Genomic DNA, 25,896 nt, shown 5'->3' with positions numbered 1-25,896 from the left:
CTTCTGCACCAACAGGAGCAGCATTAGAAGACTTAGAGGGTCATTTATTATCCAGAAATACGCCTATATTAGGCAAATTTCTGGTGCAAATGATGACGCAACGATTACGCCAGGTCTAAAAAAGTGGGCATGGCGTGGGCGGGGAAGGTAACGGGCTGGAAGCTCCTTTGGAAAATGAATGGTGGAATTGATTGGTTGCTATAGGCAACTAAGCCAGTTCTACTTTACACCAGTTTGATAAATCTCCCCCAATGTGTTTAGAAAGGTCATGCAAACGGAAAATGAGCTTAATAATGGTTTAGTTATACGGCACTGGGTAATCCGGGTAAAGGGAAAAAATGTGCCATCTTAGAGAAGCGATCAACCACTACCCAGATCACGGTCCAGCCAGATGAGGAAGGAAGATCAGTAACCAAATACATTCCAGCGTGTTGCAATGGGGCATCTGGTACAGGCAAGGGAAGGAGTAGCCCAACAGGCCTCTGCCTAGAGCACTTGTTCCGGGCACAGTCTGGGTAGGCAGGTACATAATCTTGAACATCTTGGTGCAGGGATGGCCACCAGTAGTATCTAGAAATGAACTGCAATGTTCTTCGCAAATCAGGATGATCTCCCTACCTGGACCCATGACCCCAGAGCATAATCTTCTTCCGACTACCTAAGGGAACATGTCTTTCCTGGAAGAATATCTTTAATTTGTACTGGAGAAGCGGAGATGCAAGCAGGGTCTATAATATGTTGAGGAGCTTCCTCATGATCTGAGCAGTCAAAAGATCTAGATTAGACATCCACCTTAAACTTCTTGTCTGCAGGTCAGAAAAGCAACCGAAAAGTAAAACGAGCAAAAAACAAGGACCAAAGTGCCTGACAAGGGTTATGTCTCTGAGCTGATTGCAGATATGTCAAGTTTGTATGATCTATATATACACTGACAAGCGAAAGGGTAACAATGTTTTGAACTTTTAACTTTCAGGCTCCATATCTCACCATCCACTAAGATGAAACTACCATCATTTTATAGACAATCATCTTGGCTATCTCATACAGAAATCGGACTTGCAACTATTTAGCATATGATTAGTTATGCAGATTCTTGTCATGTAACTAAAAGTCAAAAGTTCAAAACATTGTTACCATTTTGCTCGTCAGTGTTTAATGATAGAATGAATGACACCCTCCAACAAATGACACCACCCTTCAAAGGCTAACTTGATGGTCAAATACTCCCTGTCTCCAATGTAGTAGTTGCATTCAGCATTTGAGAAGGCCTTTGAGAAATAGCCACAAGTGACCATTTTGCCTGTGGAGTTTTTCTGTGGAAGAATAGCTCCAATGGCGGAAGCGTCCCTCTCTAGGAAGAACTGTTTAGACATGTCAAGATGATGGAGTGTTGGAGCTGTTTGAAAAGCAAATTCAGACTCGGAAGTCCATATCTTGGGATTCATTCCTTTCCTGGTCAGGGCAGAGATTGGCGCGGTCAGAGTAGAGAAATGAGGAATGAACTGCTTGTAATAGTTTGCCAACCCAAGATAAATTCTCTGGGTCCATCTGTATACCCTGGATGGATATTATGTAGCCTAAAAATGGAAGGGAGATCCTCTCAAAGAGACATTTCTCATCCTGGGCATACAACCGATTCTCTCTTAACCGCTGGAGCAGCATGCGTACCATGCGTACCACGTGGAATATCAACCAATACCACAGATGAATAAACTAAAGGGGGCAGTAACTACTAAAATATGACTTTTAATGATTAAGGAGTAAAACAACGGCCCCTACAGACACTCAACAAATAAGATACAAACATACACAACCTGGTACATCGAAAGTGACCAGTAACTAGAGAAATTGGTAGGTATGAATGATGGACTGGACCAAGATGGCAGGCCGAGCACGGCTATGTCACAAGTGAATTGATAAGCCCTAGTGACTCCCTGCTTGGCCTGGTCCGCCCTATAACCAATATCCTCAGGACGGGGTCCAAAAAGCCCCGCAAGGGGTGGCCCAGACAGGAACTCTTAACCTATATAGATGACCCTAATAAGGCCCTCACAAGTAGGAAGAGAAAAAATGTGTCCAGAGGAACAAGGAAAACACACCAATTTACCAAAGTAAGCGTAACCCCACCACAGAATTATCCACAAGGGAGAATAAGGTGAAAGGAATACTCAAGTGACCCGACGCGTTTCTTCACACAGAGTATGCCCCAGGATTCATCAGGGGACACGGGGCAGTACTACAGTCAGGTTACGGCTGAATCTAAAGGTTATATCAAATACAGAAACCAAATAAGTAAGACAGCATATACATGCCCCCACACCAACAGCCCACATAGGGCCATGGAGGCCAGTAACTTACTTTTGTATGGCAGCGGTCAGGCGTATGGCTCCAATTCCACCAGCAGACTGTGACCCAGGGTGGTGATGTCCACAGTGGTGGGGTGACCGGCAGTTGTTGTAGCGATAGACGCTCTTTTTATAGGGCTGTGGGGCCGTGTGCATTATCCAGGCACACCCCCGGCGCCCCGTGTGACGTCACAACAAGTGCGTCCGTCACCGGGTCTTGTAACCGGAAGTGCCGCTATAGCGCATGCGCAGAGAGGTCTCCCTGCGTTCCATAGGCCCGACGTGGAACGCACAGACGCGCTTCCGCATCACGTGACCGCCGCGATCTGCCCGCATCACAGGCCATCATAATATCGCGGGGGTCACGTGATCGGAGCGCCGCAAGACCAATCCCAGGTGAACAAGTAGTAGCCATGTCAGGCTCCAACGGGACAACATCACCATAGGGTATTAAGAATGGCATGCATAACCACTCCTTCGGTCTACATGCCATAGAGATTTAGTCACCCCCCCTCATTAGGAAATGACAATAGGAGGGGCTTATGACCCCAATCCTAGAAAACTGGGAATCTGACTATAAACTAGGTACAGGGGGGGAGCGGAACACCGCTCATGGGTCTGGTGGGACCACAACCTCCCCATCCCTCATATTCACAGGGTACTTGGCCGTGTCAGACCACTGTTCCCCCAATGAGACCAATTATACAGAGGTTATATGACCAAGACAAACTGTTTACAGGAATATGACTGAAAAAATGGATATTTAGAGAAAACAAGAAAAGTTCAATTGTTCATTAAGGCCCTGAGGGGTGACTGTATTAAGGGTGAAGGTCCACCAACACTCCCTCTGTAGAATAAGCTTATTCCAGTCTCCCCCTCGTGTGGGTCTTGGCACCCTCTCAATGGCCATGAAAGTGATGGACGAGGTGCGTCCATCATGTGCCGTCTGCACGTGGCGTGCTACGGGGGTATCCTTGTTGTTAAGGATATCCCCGAGATGTTCCCCCATGCGTTTGCGTAGCTCCCTAAAAGATTTTCCTATATAGCGGAGTCCACAAACGCATGTCACCAAGTAGATCACGCCCGCCGTGCGGCAATTCATGAAGTCCTTCACCTGGTAAACAGTGTCATCTGGTTCCCCAGTGAAGGACTTGCCTTGTGAGAGGCTGCCGCAAAAGCTGCAATGTCCACATCTGTGGCAGCCCGTCACAGGAGTATTCAACCACGTCCGTGGCTTCGCCACGGGAGCAAAGTGGCTGTGCACAAGTCTGTCCCGCAAGTTATTGCCCCTTTGGAAGGTGAGTGAGACACTAGGGCCCAGCACATCCGAAAGGTCAGGGTCCATGAGGAGTGTCTTCCAATGTCGTGACAGAATCCCCCTCACTTGAGAGGCCGCGGCATCAAATGTTCCTATCACCCGGACAGTACCTTGAGATTCCTTCTCCCTGCTGTTTACAGGATGGAGAAGTTCTGTCCGAGTCCGTGATTTGGTTTTCTCATACGCCAGTCTGAGGGTCCTATCAGGGTACCCCCTCTCTTGAAACCTCGCTCTGAGGTCCCTCGCCTGGCGTCTGAAATCACCGGACTCCGAACAGTTGCGTTTCAATCTCAGGTACTGTCCGGTCGGGATCCCTCTCTTGAGGGGCACAGGATGGCAACTATCCCACCTGAGGAGGGAGTTGGTGGAAGTGGGTTTGCGATAGATGGAGGTACTGAGGCCGCCCCTCCCGTCCCTACAGATCACCACATCCAGGAAGGGGAGGCGGTCCTCCACAATCACCGAGGTAAACCTCAGGTTGAAGTTGTTGATATTCAACTCCGAGATGAACCTCTCAAAGTCGCTCTCTGGTCCGCTCCACAGCACGAAAATATCGTCAATGTAGCGTGACCAGAGAGCGACCATATCGGCGAACCATGGTAACGGTTCGGCAAATACCACAGACTCCTCCCACCAGCCCAGGAGCAGGTTAGCATACGATGGGGCACATGAGCTACCCATCGCGGTGCCCCTGAGCTGGTGGTATACGCGTCCATCAAACAGGAAAAAATTGCTTGTCAATATAAACCTTAAGAGTTCGAGAGTGAAGGTATTGTGTTCCACAAATTGCTGGCCCCTGGTCTTCAGAAAGTGGCTGCTCGCTTCCAAACCTCGTTCGTGTGGAATGGAGGAATACAATGCCTCCACATCCACCGAGGCCAGAAACCAGTGTGGCTCGATGCAGATGTCCTCCAATTTTCCTAACAGGTCACCCGTGTCCCTAATATGAGACGGCAAAGATGACACAAACGGGCGTAGCACCTTGTCCACGTAAATGCCACCGTTTTGGGACAAACTACCCACCCCCGAGACAATAGGTCGTCCCCTGATTGGGGTAGTCTCCTTGTGCACCTTCGGTAGACAATAGAATGTAGTCGTGACCGGATGGAGTGGATGCAAAAATTCGTATTCCTCACCACTGATGAGGGAGGCTTTCTTTGCTCTATCCAGGATGTGTCTCAGAGTCCCCTGCAGGCCGGTGGTGGGGTTGCTGGGGAGTATTTCATATCCCAACCCATCCTCCAGGACTGTGAGACACATTCTGCGATAGGCCGGCATGTCCATTATTACGATATTGCCCCCCTTATCTGAGGGCTTGATAACAATATCTTTATCCCTTTCAAGATCGGCAATCGCCATCCTCTCTTCCCTGCTGCAGTTAAATTTTTGTGGGATATGGTGTATAGTGGATAAGTCTGTGGTCACGTGTTGTAAGAACACATCCACACACGACACATCACCCATCGGGGGCATTCTAGTGTTTTTGTTTTTAAGGGCCGTGAAAGGGCCTAGCCCTTCTGCATTAGGCAACGGTCGATCAAGGTTGTAGAGGAGATGTACATCCTTCAAAATATCCATAGGAACACCCAGCTCTCGGCTCTCTTTCCTATCCCTAAGCTTGTGAAACTTGTGCCACTTTAATTTTCGGGCAAAGAGGTGGAGGTCCCTCGTCCACCTAAAGGCATCAAACTTATTGGTAGGAACAAACGAGAGTCCGCGACCCAGCAATTTCAGTTCCACTTCGGAGAGAGCACGAGAAGAGAGATTAATTACCCGTTTATCTGGTGAAGGAGGTATATCAGTCACAGGTGCAACATCTATGACTGAGCGTTCCGACTCCTCAAGGGGTAATAATGTGCCCCCTGATCTAAAAAAGGGGAGCCAGATGCCGGTATCGGGAGAGTTTGGGGGGGGGTTTTGGGGATTCTGTCTAGAGCGATAGTTGCGCCCCCTAGATCTATTCGACCCACGTCCTTGCCCCCTGTTTTTAGGGAATCTCTCTCTTTCTACGTCAGATGCCTCCGTGTCCGTAGAGGAGATATCTGTATTCTGAGTAACTGGTGGGTTAGTCAGAAACTGATATGCCCTATTATCCCGAAAGTCTTGAGAGTCTCGATTGAATTGTTTGTGTTTGCGGTCCTTTAGTTGATATTGAAACCGCTCCACCGCGTTCTGCAACTGGACCTCCTTGGTTGAAAACTCTGGTTCAGACTGAAATTTCTTAGCAATCTCAATCTGTTCGTTGAGACTGCTTTCTACTCTAGCCAAGACCTGCCTCTCCTCATCCAAGAGAAGCTGCATAAGTCTCAGGGAACTGGATGTTGCCTCCTTCTCCCACCTCTTCAGAAATTCAGGATTCCTAATGCGGTGTGCAGGAGACAGAGTGATACGCAGACCCCTGGGCACTATACCCTGTTTAATATAGTGCTCCAGGCCCTGCACCTCCCACCAGGAGCTGATATGTTCCCTGTAGAGGCGAGTAAGTTCCGAAAAGGCACCATTCAGAGTAGGGGTGTATTTCTTCTGAACAAATGTTTGCTCAGAAAAAACCACACTGGCCTCCGATACCCAAATGTTCCTGTCTAAACCTGTACTCAGAAATCCTGACATTCCCCTGTTGAATTAAATATGGACTAAAGGTGGTCAGTCAGGCGAAGACAGGAGTGTCTCCCTGATTACTGCTCATTGAACAAGACAAATAAACTAAAGGGGGCAGTAACTACTAAAATATGACTTTTAATGATTAAGGAGTAAAACAACGGCCCCTACAGACACACAACAAATAAGATACAAACATACACAAGCTGGTACATCGAAAGTGACCAGTAACTAGAGAAATTGGTAGGTATGAATGATGGACTGGACCAAGATGGCAGGCCGAGCACGGCTATGTCACAAGTGAATTGGTAAGCCCTAGTGACTCCCTGCTTGGCCTGGTCCGCCCTATAACCAATATCCCCTGATGAATCCTGGGGCATACTCTGTGTGAAGAAACGCGTCGGGTCACTTGAGTATTCCTTTCACCTTATTCTCCCTTGTGGATAATTCTGTGGTGGGGTTACGCTTACTTTGGTAAATTGGTGTGTTTTCCTTGTTCCTCTGGACACATTTTTTCTCTTCCTACTTGTGAGGGCCTTATTAGGGTCATCTATATAGTTTAAGAGTTCCTGTCTGGGCCACCCCTTGCGGGGCTTTTTGGACCCCGTCCCGAGGATATTGGTTATAGGGCGGACCAGGCCAAGCAGGGAGTCACTAGGGCTTACCAATTCACTTGTGACATAGCCGTGCTCGGCCTGCCATCTTGGTCCAGTCCATCATTCATACCTACCAATTTCTCTAGTTACTGGTCACTTTCGATGTACCAGCTTGTGTATGTTTGTATCTTATTTGTTGTGTGTCTGTAGGGGCCGTTGTTTTACTCCTTAATCATTAAAAGTCATATTTTAGTAGTTACTGCCCCCTTTAGTTTATTTGTCTTGTTCAATGAGCAGTAATCAGGGAGACACTCCTGTCTTCGCCTGACTGACCACCTTTAGTCAATACCACAGATGTCAGGCACATTTGAATACAGTATATTACAAATCACCACAATATAAGTAATTTCTGTTGCAAATACGCCTTTAATTAGAAGGCTAAGAAGCAATGTTATCACTCACCGGTCTGTTATTGCTGGCTGTATTCCAGAGGGGCAGAGTGGGCTTGATCCCTGGTCTGCAAATGAGGGGAAAAGCATGCATATTTTGTACGGATGCATGTTATAATTATTATGCAGTGTGTACCTTGTGACTTGGTAGCCCCAGCTCTATGCAAATGATAGCACCATTGAAAGGATGCTGACACAAATCCAGGGTGGATTTAACATAGAGGAGAAGTGCAACGACTGGACACCCTAGAGGTGATGTGTGTGAGCGTACTAGTGATAAGGTGCAGAGGATAGTAGTACTCCCGATAAAGTTGTCCCTTGGGGCCAGCGTGCAGTGGATGGGAAGACAGCACAAAATCTTCCGGGGCACTCTCGGTTACAGGGAACAGCAGCCAGATGGAAGTTGAGGTGCCCTTGATGGTGGTGGTGTTTAGGGTGCTTTTGGTGGCTGGGCCCCTGGTTCATGATGCCAGCACCGTTAGGTACAAATGTTGAGAGTAGTAGTAGTAATGATGATATAGAATAAGGAGACTAGAGCCTTTAACCCCTTAAGGACACATGACGTACCGGTACGGCATGTTTCCCGAGTCCTTATGTGTTTTCCAATCACTGCCCCTTAGTCCTTATGTGTTGTTCCGATCACTGCCGCCCGGCCGGCGGTGATCGGAACAAGGTGCCTGCTCAAATCATTGAGCAGGCACCCCGGCTAAATGCGCGGGGGGGTCCCGTGACCCCCCCATGTCGGCGATCGCAACAAACTGCAGGTCAATTCAGACCTGCGGTTTGCTGCGCATTCTGCAGTTTCTGATCCCCGCGGTCCCTGACCGCGGGGATCAGAAACTTTAATATGCCTAAAATATATATGGTTCACCCCCCCTGCACCCCTGAATGATTTTAAGGCCGCGGGAGGTGCAGGGGGGGGTTGAAGGCGGTGCGGGCGGTGCTGGAGGCGGGCGGTGCGGCAGGCGGGTGTCACGGCTGTATGTGAGCAACAAGAGCATACACAGTAAATAGAGCTACTGACCGGACCCAAACTAGGGAGGATAAAGGGTGACCCCTGTCAGACCCTCAAAGCTCTCCCTATGCTGCTAAGCACATGCCCGGATCCAAATGGTGGATCGAGGTATGCCCGCGTACCTAAGACTGATGACCACTGTAACCCCTACAATAGTGGAAGGGGCACGGCCACCGGTGCCCTGCTCAGTATATGGACGGAACCGGGGTCGTCTCGGATACAGTCAGCAAACAAACAGAAACACTACAATGTCTGCACACTTAACTAAAGGAGCTGGAGCAGCAGTGAAGACAGACCCAAAGACAGCTGGCAATATCCGGAGTACTTGCTGCAGCAGAACACAGGTCCAGTGAAATGATAGCACACCAGTGAAGATACTCAAGCGAGAGATACAACTCAAATGAGAAATATAATCCGCACCCTACAAAGGAGGAGGGGTGATTTAAAGGCAGAGAAATCAAACACAGGAGGAACAGCTGGGAGGAAGGAAACAGAAAGTAAAGACCTCATCACAGGGGCGGAGAAACAGAGCAGAGAGAACTCCTCCAAGCTCTAGTAGTGACATCATCACAGGGGTGGAGAAACAGAGCTGTGAGAACGTCTCAAAGCTCTGGTAGTGACAGTACCCCCCCCCTCTACGGGTGGATTCCGGACACCCAGGACCCACCTTCTCAGGATGAGCCCTATGTAATGCCCTGATGAGGCGAGTGGCTTTAATGTCCGACACCGGAACCCACATCCTCTACTCAGGACCATAACCCTTCCAATGAACGAGGTACTGAAGAGAACCGCGGACAATGCGAGAGTCCACAATTCTGGAAACCTCAAACTCCAGATTGCCATCAACCAGAATCGGAGGAGGAGGCAAAGAGGAGGGTACCGTGGGCTGGACATATGGTTTTAAGAGAGATCTGTGAAATACATTATGTATCTTCCAAACCCGTGGAAGATCAAGACGGAAGGCAACAGGATTGACGACTGACAAGATTTTATAAGGCCCAATAAACTTGGGACCCAATTTCCAGGAGGGAACCTTCAGTTTAATATTTCTTGTAGACAACCACACCAGATTACCCACATTCAGGTCCGGACCAGGCACACGTCTTTTATCAGCCACACGCTTATACTTCTCACACATCTTTCTAAGATTACTCTGAATCTTTTGCCAAATGGTAGACAAAGACGAGGAAAATCTCTCCTCCTCAGGCAAACCAGAAGGAGCCCCTCCCGAGAATGTCCCAAACTGCGGATGGAACCCATATGCACCAAAGAATGGTGACTTATCAGAAGATTCCTGACGACGGTTGTTCAGAGCAAACTCAGCAAGAGGGAGAAATGAACACCAATCCTCCTGGTTCTCTGCCACAAAACAGCGCAAATATGTCTCCAGATTCTGATTGAAGCGCTCAGTCTGACCATTCGACTGCGGGTGAAAAGCAGAAGAGAAGGACAGCCGAACCCCCAGGCGAGAACAGAAAGCCTTCCAGAATCTGGACACAAACTGCGTGCCTCTATCGGAAACAATATCAGAGGGAATGCCATGCAATTTAACAATATGGTCGACAAAAGCTTGCGCCAACGTTTTAGCATTGTGTAAACCAGGGAAAGGTACGAAATGAGCCATCTTGCTAAAACGGTCCACCACCACCAGGATCACCGACTTCCCTGAGGAATGAGGAAGATCCGTGATAAAGTCCATGGACAGGTGTGTCCAAGGACGGGAAGGTATGGGTAACGGGAGAAGGGAACCTGAAGGCCGTGAACGAGGGACCTTAGCGCGAGCGCACGTCTCACAAGCAGCCACAAAACCCTCCACCGACTTACGAAGAGCCGGCCACCAAAATCTCCGAGCAATGAGATCTACCATGGCTCTACTCCCGGGGTGACCAGCAAGAACAGTATCATGATGCTCCTTGAAGAGTTTGTGACGTAGCTCAGGAGGCACAAACAACTTCCCAGAAGGACAACGGGCAGGTGCCTCAGTCTGGGCAGCCTGGACCTCGGCCTCCAAATCAGAATACAGAGCAGAAACAACTACCCCCTCCGCCAAAATGGGACCCGGGTCCTCAGAGTTTCCTCCTCCCGGAAAACAGCGAGAGAGAGCATCAGCCTTCACATTTTTGATCCCAGGGCGGAATGTAACGACAAAATTGAATCTGGAGAAGAACAGAGACCATCTGGCCTGTCTCGAATTCATACGCCTGGCCGACTCCAAGTATGCCAGATTCTTATGGTCGGTAAAAACGGTGATAGGGTGCCTGGCCCCCTCCAACCAATGGCGCCATTCCTCGAAAGCCAACTTGATGGCCAACAACTCCCTATCTCCCACATCATAGTTTTTCTCTGCCGGGGAGAGTTTTTTAGAGAAAAAGGCACAGGGTCGCCATTTGGCAGGAGAAGGGCCCTGGGACAAAACCGCACCCACACCCACCTCGGAAGCATCCACCTCAACAATAAAAGGTAAGGAAACATCGGGATGCACCAAGACGGGAGCAGACGCAAAACTCTCTTTAATCTTAGAAAAAGCTGCAAGCGCCTCCTCCGACCAAGATGAAAAATCCGCCCCCTTTTTTGTCATGTCAGTGAGGGGTTTGACAACAGAGAAATAATTCAAAATGAACTTTCTGTAATAGTTCGCAAAACCCAGAAAGCGCATCAATGCCTTCCGATTCTCCGGAAGCTCCCACTCAAGTACAGCACCAACCTTCTCCGGATCCATGCGAAAACCAGAAGCAGAGAAGAGAAAACCCAGAAATTGAATCTCCATACCATAAAAAGACATTTCTCCAGCTTGGCGTACAATTTATTTTCCCGCAGAATCCGCAGAACCTGAAAAAGATGATCCTGATGGGTCTGAACATCAGGGGAAAAAATCAAAATATCATCAAGATACACCAATACAAATTTCCCCATTAAATGGTAGAAAATACTGTTAATAAAGTGCTGAAAGACGGCCGGAGCATTCATCAGGCCGAAAGGCATAACGAGATTCTCGAAATGCCCGTTAGGGGTATTAAAGGCCGTTTTCCATTCATCCCCCTCTCTGACCCTGACCAGGTTGTACGCGCCTCTCAAATCCAATTTGGAAAAAACCTTGGCCCCAACAATTTGGTTGAAGAGGTCCGGGATCAGAGGAAGGGGATAGGGATCGCAAATCGTGATACGGTTCAGCTCCCTAAAATCTAGGCAAGGTCTCAGAGAGCCATCTTTTTTTTTAACAAAAAAAACCCAGCGGCAACAGGTGATTTTGAGGGACGAATATGCCCCTTATCGAGACTCTCGGAGATATAGGTTCGCATTGCGATTCTTTCCGGTTGTGAGATATTGTAGAGGCGTGCTTTTGGCAGCTTGGCGCCGGGAATGAGGTTAATGGGACAGTCAAACTTCCGGTGAGGAGGTAGCTCCTGAACACCGCTCTCGGAAAACACGTCCGAGAAATCAGAGAGAAATGATGGCACAGTTTTAGTAGACACCTCTGCAAAAGTCGCTGTGAGACAATTCTCTCTACAAAAGTCACTCCACTCATTTATTTGCCTTCCTTGCCAATCAATAGTGGGGTTATGTCTAGTGAGCCAGGGTAACCCCAAAACTAGAGGAGAAGGCAATCCGTTAAGGACAAAACATGATATATCCTCCACATGAGTGTCACCTACAGCTAACCGGATATTGAGAACAATGCCCTTCAGGGATCTCTGTGAGAGTGGAGCAGAGTCAATAGCAAAAACAGGTATATCCTTTTCTAATGTGCAAATCTGAAAACCATGCATGGCTACAAATTGAGTGTCAATAAGATTGACGGCCGCTCCACTATCGACAAAAATCTCACAAGAAATGACTTTACTCTCTAGCGCCACCCTGGCAGACAGGAGAAAACGGGAACTGCAGGTCAGAGGAAAAGCATCAATTCCTACATCAACTTTGCCCAAAGTAGCAGATGAAGCAGAGTTTGATGATTTACCTTTTGAGGTTTTTCTCTTATTATCACTCTTAGTACAGTTCAAGAATCTCCTAGAGGGACAAACATTTGCCAAATGACCTATGCCCCCACAACAAAAACACACCATACTCTGAGGACTAAATCCTCTTTTATCAGGGGCAAGTCGACCTAGCTGCATGGGCTCCTCCTCAGAGGGGACCGAGACAGGATGAGGCCCCTGCACACTGAATGAGTCCGCACCACTGCCCCTAGACTGACAATGGCTGGACAGAGAGGTCTCGTTTCTTTCTCTTAGACGCCTGTCAAGGCGTACCGCCAATGACATGGCAGACTCTAAGGACGTTGGTCTCTCATGGAAAGCAAACGCATCTTTCAATCTCTCTGAGAGACCATGACAGAACTGACTCCAGAGTGCAGCATCATTCCAACCTGAATCAGCTGCCCATCTCTGAAATTCAGAACAATAAAGCTCCGCAGACAGTTTGTTCTGGCATAAAAAACGTAAGTTAGATTCGGCCAGAGCAACACGATCCGGGTCATCATATATCTGCCCCAGGGCCACAAAAAATCTTTCCACGGATCGAAGGGAGGGATCCCCTGATGGCAGCGAAAAAGCCCAAGTCTGAGCATTACCCCTGAGCAGGGAGATGACAATCCTCACCCTCTGCTCCTCATTACCAGAGGAATGAGGACACAAGCAAAAATGGAGCTTGCATGCCTCTCTGAAGCGGACAAAATTCTCACTGCCCCCGGAGAACGTCTCCGGAAGTGAGACCTTTGGCTCGCAACAGACTCCATGGGCCGGAGCATAGCCCAATGCATGAAGCTGAGTCATAGATTGACGGAGATCCGCTACCTCCAAAGAAAGATTCTGCATGCGGTCAACCAGGCCAGAAAGCGGATCCATGTCAAAAAGGACGGTTTAGGCGGATTATAATGTCACGGCTGTATGTGAGCAACAAGAGCATACACAGTAAATAGAGCTACTGACCGGACCCAAACTAGGGAGGATAAAGGGTGACCCCTGTCAGACCCTCAAAGCTCTCCCTATGCTGCTAAGCACATGCCCGGATCCAAATGGTGGATCGAGGCATGCCCGCGTACCTAAGACTGATGACCACTGTAACCCCTACAATAGTGGAAGGGGCACGGCCACCGGTGCCCTGCTCAGTATATGGACGGAACCGGGGTCGTCTCGGATACAGTCAGCAAACAAACAGAAACACTACAATGTCTGCAGACTTAACTGAAGGAGCTGGAGCAGCAGTGAAGACAGACCCAAAGACAGCTGGCAATATCCGGAGTACTTGCTGCAGCAGAACACAGGTCCAGTGAAATGATAGCACACCAGTGAAGATACTCAAGCGAGAGATACAACTCAAATGAGAAATATAATCCGCACCCTACAAAGGAGGAGGGGTGATTTAAAGGCAGAGAAATCAAACACAGGAGGAACAGCTGGCAGGAAGGAAACAGAAAGTAAAGACCTAATCACAGGGGTGGAGAAACAGAGCAGAGAGAACTCCTCCAAGCTCTAGTAGTGACATCATCACAGGGGTGGAGAAACAGAGCTGTGAGAATGTCTCAAAGCTCTGGTAGTGACAGCGGGATCGCGATCCCCCGCCTCCCCTTGAATAATCGTTGGTGGCCAGTGGGTATACCAGGGTGTCTGCACATTGCTGACACCCTGGTATAAACGGCTGACATCTGTGATGCGATGTCAGCCGTTTAACCCTTTCCATACCGTGGTCCATACGGACCGTGGTATGGAAAAGCAGAGGTTAACAGTCAGGAGCTCCCTCCCTCTCCGATCGGGGGGCTGCTGTGCCTTTGCAGCCCCCAGACAGGATGGAGTGACAGAGGGAGGGAGCTCCCCTCCTTACCCTTCCCCGTCTGCACAGTTGTGGCCACAACTGAGCAGACGGGGAAGGTTCCCATGGCAACAGGACGCCTTCTCAGGCATCCTGCTGTCCATGGTGCTGAACAGATCTGTGCTAGACAAAGTGTAAATGACAAAGTAAAATACAGTACAAAACACTATATAGTGTACTGTACTGTATTATACAGACATCAGACCCACTGGATCTTCAAGAACCAAGTGGGTCTGGGTCAAAAAAAAAGTAAAAAAAAGTGGAAAAAAAGTAAAAATCAAAAAACACATTTATCACTGATTAAAAATGAAAAAAATAAAATTCCCTACACATGTTTGGTATCGCCGCGTCTGTAATGACCTGATCTATAAAACGGTCATGTTACTTTACCCAAACGATGAACGCCATAAAAACAAAAAATAAAAACTATAATGAAATTGAAATTTTACCCACCTTACCTCCCAAAAAAGGTAATAAAAGTGATCAAAAAAGTTGCATGTACGCCAAAATTGTAACAATCTAACCATCATCTCATCCCGCTAAAATCATACCCTACCCAATATAATCGCCCAAAAACTGAAAAAACTATGGCTCTTAGACTATGGAAACACTAAAACATGATTTTTTTTGTTTCAAAAATGAAATCATTGTGTAAAACTTACATAAATATTTTTTTTTATACATATTAGGTATCACCGCGTCCGTATCGACCGGCTCTATAAAAATATCACATGACCTAAAAATAAAAACGGTGTAAAAAAAGCAATTTTTGTCATCTTAAGTCACAAAAAGTGTAATAGCAAGCGATCAAAAAGTCATATGCACCCCAAAATAGTGCCAATCAAACCGTCATCTCACTCATCCCGCAAAAAATGAGACCCTACTTAAGATAATCGCCCAAAAACTGAAAAAACTATGGCTCTTAGACTATGGAAACACTAAAACTCATTGTGTAAAACTTACATAAATAAAAATAATTGTATACATATTAGGTATCGCCGCGTCCGTGAAAACCTGCTCTATAAAATTACCACATGATCTAACCTGTCAGATGAATTTAGTAAATAACAAAAAAAGAAAACGGTGCCAAAAAAGCTATTTCTTGTTACCTTGCCGCACAAAAAGTGTAATATAGAGCAACCAAAAATCATATGTACCCTAAACTAGTACCAACAAAACTGCCACCCTATCCCGTAGTTTCTAAAATGGGGTAACTTTTTTGGAGTTTCTTCTCTAGGGGTGCATCAGGGGGGCTTCAAATGGGACATGGTGTCAATAAAAACAGTCCAGCAAAATCTGCTTTCCAAAAACCGTATGGCATTCCTTTCCTTCTGTGCCCTGCCGTGTGCCCGTACAGCAGTTTACGACCACATATGGGGTGTTTCTGTAAACTACAGAATCAGGGCCATAAATAATGAGTTTTGTTTGGCTGTTAACCCTTGCTTTGTAACTGGAAAAAATATATTAAAATGTAAAATCTGCCAAAAAAGTGAAATTTTGAAATTGTATCTCTATTTTCCATTAAATCTTGTGCAACACCTAAAGGGTTAACAAAGTTTGTAAAATCTGTTTTGAATACCTTGAGGGGTGTAGTGTCTTAGATGGGGTCACTTTTATGGAGTTTCTACTCTAGGGGTGCATCAGGGGGGCTTCAAATGGGACATGGTGTAAATAAACTAGTCCAGCAAAATCTGCCTTCCAAAAACCAAACGGTGCACCTTTCCCTCTACGCCCCGCTGTGTGGCCGTACAGTAGTTTACGGCCACATATGGGGTGTTTCTGTAAACGGCAGAGTCAGGGAAATAAAGATACAGTCTTGTTTGGCTGTTAACCCTTGCTTTGTTAGTGGAAAAAAATGGGTTAAAATGGAAAATTTGCCAAAAAATTTAAATTCGTAAATTTAATCTCCATTTGTCAATAACTCTTGTGCAACACCTAAAGGGTTAACGAAGTTTGTAAAATCAGTTTTGAATACCTTGAGGGGTGTAGTTTATAGAATGGGGTCATTTTTGGGTGGTTTCTATTATGTAAGACTCGCAAAGTGACTTCAGAGCTGTAGTGGTCCCTAAAAATGGGGTTTTTGTAAATTTCTGAAAATTTCAAGATTTGCTTCTAAACTTCTAAGTCTTGTAACATCCCCAAAAAATAAAATATCATTCCCAAAATAATTCAAACATGAAGTAGACATATGGGGAATGTAAAGTCATCACAATTTTTGGGGGTATTACTAAGTATTACAGAAGTAGAGAAACTGAAACTTTGAAATGTACAAATTTTTCAAAATTTTTGGTAAATTAGGTATTTTTTTATGCAAAAAAAATATTTTTTTTTACTTTATTTTACCAGTGTCATGAAGTACAATATGTGACGGAAAAAAAATCTCAGAATGGCCTGCATAAGTCAAAGCGTTTTAAAGTTATCACCACTGAAATTGACACTGGTCAGATTTGCAAAAAATGGCCTGGTCCTTAAGGTGAAATAAGGCTGTGTCCTTAAGGGGTTAAAGGGTTTCTGTCAAAAAAGTTATGTAGCTGACTGACATTAGCGATGTGCTAATGTCAGCAGTACATAACAGTAAGTTTGTTAACTCCCTGCCTGCCGGCATTCTCTTAAAAAACAGACTTATAATATGCTAATGAAGCCTCTAGGTGCTATGAGGGCGTTGCTGCAGCACCTAGAGGGTCGGTCTACTCGCCTTTAGGCACGCCCACGTCCACTTGATTGATGTCCTTTTTCTCCGCATCGTCCTCATAATTCCGCACCTGCACTGTCCCATTTAGTATTCGGCACAGGTGCAGTGAGTGAAGGACGCTCGGCTGCTGCCAGCTTCCTCACTGCGCCTGCGCCGATTACGTCACAGGCCTCCCCGCCAGGCCTGTCTGGCAGCAGCCAAGCGTCCTTCACTCAACGCGCTTATGAGGACGATGCGGAGAAGAAGGATGTCAATGAAGTGGACGTGGGCTTGCCAAAAGGTAAGTAGACCGAGCCTCTAGGTGCTGCAGCAACGTCCTCATAGCACCTAGAGGCTTCATTAGCATATTATAAAAGTCTGTTTTTTAAGAGAACGGCGGCAGGCAGGGAGTTAACAAACATACTGCTATGTACTGCTGATATTAGCACATCGCTAATGTCAGTCAGCTACATAACGATTTTTCCCATGACAGAAACCCTTTTACAAACTCCCGACACTTTACTGAAGCGGATCCGCAGGTCATCAATGTATGCAAAAGTCATTTACATCAAGGCAGCTTTTACAGGGATTCACATTAGTTCCCAGAAGTTGCATAAGGAATAGTCCTCTATGACAATTTCATGATTTTCCTATTACATGACGTAAAGTCATGATTTTATGAAGGACACGGAGGCGAGTATTGCTTTCTCCTTCTTTACTGAAAATCACAGCAGCAAAGAAAAAAACATTAAATACAGAGAAACCATAGCAACAAGCCCACCCCTCAGTCCCAGTGTATATATATCGTGTTTTCCACTGGGATTCTCCTCTTTCTTTGTGTACTGTCAGCATCCAAACTAAATCTTCCTGGTGCAAACAACAAACCGGAACAACCGGAGAACTTCCTCGGTAACTTTTCCTAACCGGAACAACAAACTCGAGAAAGAGGAAGAACGGACCTCAGCATCGAAAAGACGGAATATGCTCCCCAAGGCTTGACCTCTTCAACCTATGGAGAAATGTTGGATAAAACGTATTGAGAAATTCAACAGGGATCACCATAATGCATATAAAAAACTGTCACTGTTAAACAGAAAACCAATGTAACAGAGGCAATATACAGTATATCAAACAAAATTTACTGACAAAGCAGGGAGGGCAGCTAAAGTGGTGGGGCAATACTCGCCTCCGTGTCCTTCATAAAATCATGACTTTACGTCATGTAATAGGAAAATCATGAAATTTTATATCAGGACACGGAGGCTCCTATTGCAAGTTTAAAGTTGAGCCACAACAGAAGAAAAATCATGAGATGGTGGCCGAAAATAAAATTCCCGTAAGGTGGACACCCTAGACCAATCTGCCAACTTTATGACATCCTCCAACCGAGCTCCGGAAACTGTCATGGAAGTGGCCGACGCGCTCTGAACTGAATGCGCGGTAAAAATAGAAACATCAATCCCTGCTAAGGATAAGATCCATTTAACCCACCGAGAGAGCGTAACGCTGGCCACGGGGAAAAAAGGCCTGCGGAATGAAATGAACAGATGAGGTGAATTCGAAGAACGCAAACTACTTGTGTGTGTTTCGTATTCCTGCAGACAAGCCACTGGACACAACTGCGGTGAAGAGGGAAAAAACGGATAGGATACTGAACGAATGTTGGTTTTCGTACGCCGGGAGATGTTGAACGTAACTCCCTCCGGAGTAAACGAGCGGCCATCATGGTCCAATGCCCGAACATCTGACACTCTTTTGCAAGAGATTAGGCATAATAAGGTGACCAGTTTCGCAGACAACTGTCGTAACGACAATTGTCCATTAGATGGGCAGTTAATGAAAAAATTTAGGACAGTAGATACGTCCCAAGTCGTAAAAAAAACGAGGTCTCGGTGGGCGGGAGAGACGAGAGCCTTGGAGTAATCTAAAAACTAGAGGGTGCTGTCCAGCTGGGCACCCATCAAACCCACCATGCCTGGAAGAGATTGCGGACCTGTAAAGGTTGATAGTGCGGTACGCCTTGCCCTCATCGAACAAAGACGATAGGAAAGACAGTATAGCAGTTACAGGCGCCTCAACGGGATCCATGTCCCGAGGGTGGCACCAACGAGCCCAGGCATCCCAGGCTGCTCGATAGGCTCGTCTGGTCCCGGGGGCCCATGCACTCTCCAGTAAGAACCTAGTCGTCTCCGAAACGCCTGAGACGTCCCAGGGACCCCCGACACCCTGCAGGCGAGGAGATGCAAGACTCCTTCTAGAAGCAAGGGGTGAAGCTGACCCGCTGGCCCTCCGAGAAGGTAAGGGTGAGCGGGCAAGAGGACCGGCTCGTCGACGAGTAGTTCTAACAGATGGGAAAACCAAGACTGGGACCTCCAGAAAGGAAGGATCAGAACCACTTCGGCAGATTGACGTCGAACCTGTAGGAGAACCCTCGGGATCAGGGCGAAAGGCGGGAACGCATACATGATGGGTTCCGACCACTGTTGGAGGAAAGCGTCGACCGCTTCCGCCTCCTGGTCCGGCTGCCAACTGAAAAATCTGGGTAGCTGCGCGTTCAACCTCGACGCGAAGAGGTCGATGGAGAAGGGGTCCCATCGAGATGAAACGGCAGAAAAAATTGTGACATCTAATTTCCAATCGCTGGAGTCGGACATGAAACGCGAACTCCAGTCTGCCCGAATATTGTGGAGGCCCGGAAGATATTCCGCGACCACCATGATGTCCCTGGCCAAACAATGATCCCAGAAGTCTTTCGCAAGGTGTGTCAGAACGGAGGAGCGCGTGCCACCCATGCAATTGACGTACCGAACCGCCGACACATTGTCCATACGGAGCCTGATACAGGCTCTGACTGTGCCATTGACGAAGCTTCGTATTGCCAAGGAACCCACTAGAAGCTCCAGGGAATTGATGTGAAGACGAGATTCGTCCTGACACCAAGGGCCTCCGGTGGAGACGCTGTTGCAATGAGACACCTTCTTCAAGCAGTGGTACAGGAAGAAGCCTGCCATCTATGGATTCTGTCAGTGTTTTGATCTGTTCACCATCAACATTGCGTGCAGCAGCAACCACAGCCTCCCAGACACTGTTCAGAGAGGTGTACTGTTTTCCCTCCTTGTAAATCTCACATTTGATGATGGACCACAGGTTCTCAATGGGGTTCAGATCAGGTGAACAAGGAGGCCATGTCATTAGATTTTCTTCTTTTATACCCTTTCTTGCCAGCCACGCTGTGGAGTACTTGGACGCGTGTGATGGAGCATTGTCCTGCATGAAAATCATGTTTTTCTTGAAGGATGCAGACTTCATCCTGTACCACTGCTTGAAGAAGGTGTCTTCCAGAAACTGGCAGTAGGACTGGGAGTTGAGCTTGACTCCATCCTCAACCCAAAAAGGCCCCACAAGCTCATCTTTGATGATACCAGCCCAAACCAGTACTCCACCTCCACCTTGCTGGCGTCTGAGTCGGACTGGAGCTCTCTGCCCATTACCAATCCAGCCACGGGCCCATCAAGACTCACTCTCATTTCATCAGTCCATAAAACCTTAGAAAAATCAGTCTTGAGATATTTCTTGACGTTTCAGCTTGTGTGTCTTGTTCAGTGGTGGTCGTCTTTCAGCCTTTCTTACCTTGGCCATGTCTCTGAGTATTGCACACCTTGTGCTTTTGGGCACTCCAGTGATGTTGCAGCTCTGAAATATGGGCAAACTGGTGGCAAGTGGCATCTTGGCAGCTGCACGCTTGACTTTTCTCAGTTCATGGGCAGTTATTTTGCGCCTTGGTTTTTCCACACGCTTCTTGCGACCCTGTTGACTATTTTGAATGAAACGCTTGATTGTTCGATGATCACGCTTCAGAAGCTTTGCAATTTTAAGAGTGCTGCATCCCTCTGCAAGATATCTCACTATTTTTGACTTTTCTGAGCCTGTCAAGTCCTTCTTTTGACCCATTTTGCCAAAGGAAAGGATGCACACCTAATATAGGGTGTTGATGTCATTAGACCACACCCCTTCTCATTACAGAGATGCACATCACCTAATATGCTTAATTGGTAGTAGGCTTTCGAGCCTATACAGCTTGGAGTAAGACAACATGCATAAAGAGGATGATGTGGTCAAAATACTCATTTGCCTAATAATTCTGCACGCAGTGTATATATAAACATGTAAAAGGCAAAAAGTCGCCCCAAGAGGAATCCCCAAAGATAAGGGGACTACAAGGGGGCGCTAACAACAGGCTGCTATGATAGGAGATAAAACATGTGTACTTATCTTTAGGAAGCAGCAAAGAAAGAGGAGGATCCCAGTGGAAGACTCGATATATATATACACTGGGACTGAGGGGTGGGCTTGTTGCCATGGTTTCTCTGTATTTAATGTTTTTTTCTTTGCTGCTGTGATTTTCAGTAAAGAAAGAGAAAGCAATAGGAGCCTCCGTGTCCTGATATAAAATCAGTCTCTCTATTATTTCTCCAGGTTGGAGGGATGAACTATCTCTGCTGTACTGTATAATCCTATACTTCTGTATCCTCTTCTAGGGATACTATATTCAAACAAATGGCCTTTTTGTCTTTAATTATGGTGGGTAGATCTCTCCACCTAATGCAAAGGAGTCTGATAAATGACAGCTACCTTCCTTTGTCAATATTTTCATTCCCTCTCTGGGTTGCCTGGTTTTCTCTGTAACCTTTACCCTTCTATGGGCTGGTACATGGAACTAAGTATGGAGTTTGGATAACTCTCCACAATGGCTGCTAAGGTTCAGCTTGTCCTCAGACATCACACACTGACCTCCTTTACTCTGCACTGTGTGCTATGTGTAGGGCAGAGTCAGCCCTGGGAGGCTTGTTAGAACCTCCCTATGCAACTTTATGAGAACACATTTATAAGCACAATTTACATGAAACACAATCACAACATTTAGGCTACTTTCACACTTGCGGCAGAGTGATCCGGCAAGCAGTTCCGTCGTTGACGTATGCCAACTGATGCCATTTGTAAGACTGATCAGGATTCTGCCTGATCATTGGATGCATTGGATTGCCGGATCCTTCTTTCCAGTGTCATCCGGCAAAACGGACCCGGCCTTTATTTTTTTTTCACCTTTTTTTCGGTCTGCTCATGCGCAGACCGGAAGGACAGATCCGGCACGAATACAATCCTATGGGGAAAAAATTGCCAGATCCAGCATTCTGGCAAGTCTTCAGTTTTTTTTCGCCGAAGATAAAACCGTAGCATGCTGCGGTTTTATCTTTTGCCTGATCAGTAAAAATTACTAATCTGAAGACATCCTGATGCATCCTGAACAGATTACTCTCCATTCAGAATGCATGGGGATATACCTGATCAGTTCCTTTCTGGCATTGAGCCCTTTTGACGGAACTCAGTGCCGGAAAAGAAAAACGCTAGTGTGAAAAGTACCCTTAGCAGTCTGTTTCAGGACACTGCATCAGGTAGATCTATGCTTAGTAATTTCTCTCCTTTTATGATCCACTCCTGGTTTAGGCTTCAAAAATTGCATTACAAAAAGTGCGACAGCACCCTAAAGGTGCTGATATAATTGCCACTGTGCTTGACGGTAGCTAAAGTGTCTTGTGCTGTGGGTTTTAAATCATTACTGCAGGTTCTCCTTTTGTTGGGCAAAATTGAAAAAGACATTTATGAAGCCTTGCCCACCATAATTCTGGCGGACAAGGCCTCAAAAAAAAAAAAAAAGAGGAAGGGGTGATCAGGGGCATCAAAGATGGCGGAGACCCTTCAGATACTGTGGTCCGTATTGACCACAGAATCTGAAGGGTTAAATGTCCACAATCAGTCAATAGACTGATCGTAGACATTACAGTTGGCACTTGGCTGAGTGGGCGCCATCTTTATCTCAATGGCGCATGATAAAAATATCCATTATGCCGACATTTGCTGTTAGCAACTTTATTCCATACCTCCCAACTTTGTAAACGAAGAAAGAGGGACACATTTTGCGGCACGCAAAGATTGCCACGGCAAATTTTTTTACACACCCATCCACACCTCTAAGGCTCCATTCACACGTCCGTATTTTTCCTTACGGTCCGTTACAAAAGTGCATCCACATCCGTTCCGTGTTTCCGTAAAAATAAAGGAAGGAGGAATAGATGTTGCTAGGGTACCACCAAAAACAATAAAGATGTTAAAAGCCTCTTGTACATGGTCCACAATGCATGGGCACCGACCGCGGGACAGCCGCATGCGGATTGCGAAACCATTCACTTGAATGGGATCCACGATCTGCACCCAATGGTCCATTCCGCCAAAAAATTGTTAGTTTAGATTAGGGACTCGCAAGAGAATGAGGACCCTTGATGTGGGCTTGCGGGCTGAGGTATTTTGTAAAATCCTAATATTTTTTTATAAATTTAGTGTAAATAACTTCTAATACCTCATTTCTAATTACGTCAATTACACAAATTTTAAAATATAAAAAAAAAAAAAATAAATGTATGTCCTCACAGCTAAACACAAACGTCCAATTTTTATTAATAAAAATGGTATGTGTCCATATGTTCAGCTTTGACCAAGAACTACGCCAAACGTAATGAGACCCACAATCCACAAATAAAATACTTCTATTGCTGAACTGGCAAGTATATAACATCATATTTTAATCCAGGCAGACCCTGCAATATGAGCATCAGAGCATTTTATGTTCTGTTTTAGTGTTGATCACGAATATTCGAATTTTTATCGCGAATATAGGTACTTTGAAAATTTGCAAATATTTATAATAGTGATATATATTCGTAATTTCGAATATTCGAGATTTTTTTATTGCGAATTTTCGGAATGTGATTTTTCATTTGCCGAGTAAAAACATGATTCGGAATATTCTAAAACAAGGATATATAGCGAATATTCGAAAAAAAAAAACGAATATAGAGCAAAATAGCTACTATAGTACTATAATCTTATTTGTCGAATAGTTGTAATTTTTTTCTCATCTGAAGTTTAGATTGGAAAAAAACTTCAGCTATTGAAAAAATATATTATATCACTATATTAGCTAAATTGCTCTATATTCTTGTTTTAGATAATTACGAATATTTGAAAAAACAAATATATGTTTTTTCGAATATTCGTAATATTCTAAAACAATTAAATATAGCGAATATTTGAAAAAAACGAATGTAGAGCAATTTAGCTGATATAGTGCTATAAGCTTTTTTTTTCAATAGTTGAAATTTTTTTTCAATCTGTACTTCAGATAAGAAAAAAATTACAACTATTAAACAAGATTATAGCACTATTTATTAGCTAAATTGCTCTACATTCGTTTTTTTCGAATATTCTCTGTATTGCTATATATTCTTGTTTTAGAATATTACGAATATTCAAAAAAAAACTAATATATTCGATATAGTGCTATGACTCATTGGCCGACAAGCAAGAAGGAATCATGTTTTTGCTCGGAAATTGAAAAATTTGCGATAAAAATTCGCATATTACGCAATTACCTTGTCGATTTTTCGAGGAAATCGTAGCATATAACGAAAATTCAAAATCGCGAATTCGAATATGACCCCTGCCTCTAATCACTATTCTGTTTCTCTATCTTGCCCTGTGTCTGATCGTGCATTGAAAGTGTTCTCTTTATTAAAAAATAGCCACTGCCAGGCAGATGATTCCGGCAAACAGTGTGTTTGGTGATGTCATCAGCACTATTGTGGGGGCTTCTGTGTGGATCTGGCCTGTACAAAGGCTAGGGCAGTGCTAAAGCTGGCCCATCATAACTGGTGAAATCATCAAAACACTGCTTGGCTGATGTATCTGCCCAGCAGTGTGTTGTTGAAAGAGCCCTTTCCATGCACTATCAAGCTCAGGGCAAGGTAGAGATTCAGAACATAAAATGCTCTGATGGTTATGTCCGGGTTCATCTCTGAACCCGGGAAACCCCTAGTGGGCGGGGACATGATAACTTCTACTGTTTACTGTTTTTGTAGTAAAAAGGTCACAGAGACGAACAGAGCATTATCAGTCATGTTAACATTCCATGCTTCTGCTGTGGGTCTTGGCTATCATTCACGGAGCGGGTGTCACGCATGGTATCCGCTCGTGTGAAAAAAAGCCTTACTGAACTTCCATGCAGCTCAAGCATTGGTGTGATAAAAATAGAAGTAATTATGTACCATATCATAAATTTATTTATTTATTGTGCGGGCGTTCCGTGTATTAAGGACCGCAAATTGTGGTCCCCAATGCGTGGAACAGATTCACAACTTTCTTGTTCATGAGGCCTTATTTAATAATAATGACCTAAATAGATAATATGTAATCAATATTAAAAACTATTTTAAAAATTAAAACCTTTATTAATAATTTCTAACAAAAGATTAAAAGTATAAAACTTTATTAACAAAAATTATTTTTTGCACAATTGGGGGATCAGGGCGATGACGGGAAGGAAGATTCAACTGTTCTCTTCTAGATTGATTGAGATAGTCTTCCAGGTGATGTGGCTCCTGGGGGGCAGCGAACCGATCAAGAACTTGAACCGTAGCAGAAATGCACCGTGCAAGTCGTTCTTCTGGCACACGGCGCAAAAGGTAACCTAGGCCTTTTAAACAAAATTCCTCCTTGGCTTCAGCGCAATTCCGGGTTAAAAATTCCATGACCATTGTATCCACCTGGGTTCGAAGATCTACACCGGAATCATTCTGTTGCTGTCGTCTGCCAGAAGAATGACACACCGGAGCATTAGCTGCTTCAGGGGTTACTGGCGCTGGACGAGGAATTTCTCCGGTCTTTCCTCGATTACTACATAAGGCTGCAGTGATGGATCTTGTTCTGTAGCCTCCTGGTTATCCTCTTCAATTATTCCCTCCACCTCGGCAGACATTTGTTCAGATCCGAGAGCTTCTGACAGAGCATGAGATTCTTAAAGAGCTTGAGATCCATGAGCTTCTGACACTGCTCGATGAGATCTCAGAGCTTCGGAAAGATTGTCCACGGTTCTGTTTAGAAAATATTATAATTAATACATTTTATATTACAATTTTTAGGGCTCATTCACACGACCATTGGTATCCCATTATCGTATTGCGGACTGCATTTGCACATCCGCAA

The sequence above is a fragment of the Bufo bufo genome, chromosome 6 (assembly GCF_905171765.1).
Source record: "Bufo bufo chromosome 6, aBufBuf1.1, whole genome shotgun sequence".
Classification (NCBI taxonomy): Eukaryota; Metazoa; Chordata; class Amphibia; order Anura; family Bufonidae; genus Bufo; species Bufo bufo.
This window is presented reverse-complemented; position numbering follows the sequence as displayed.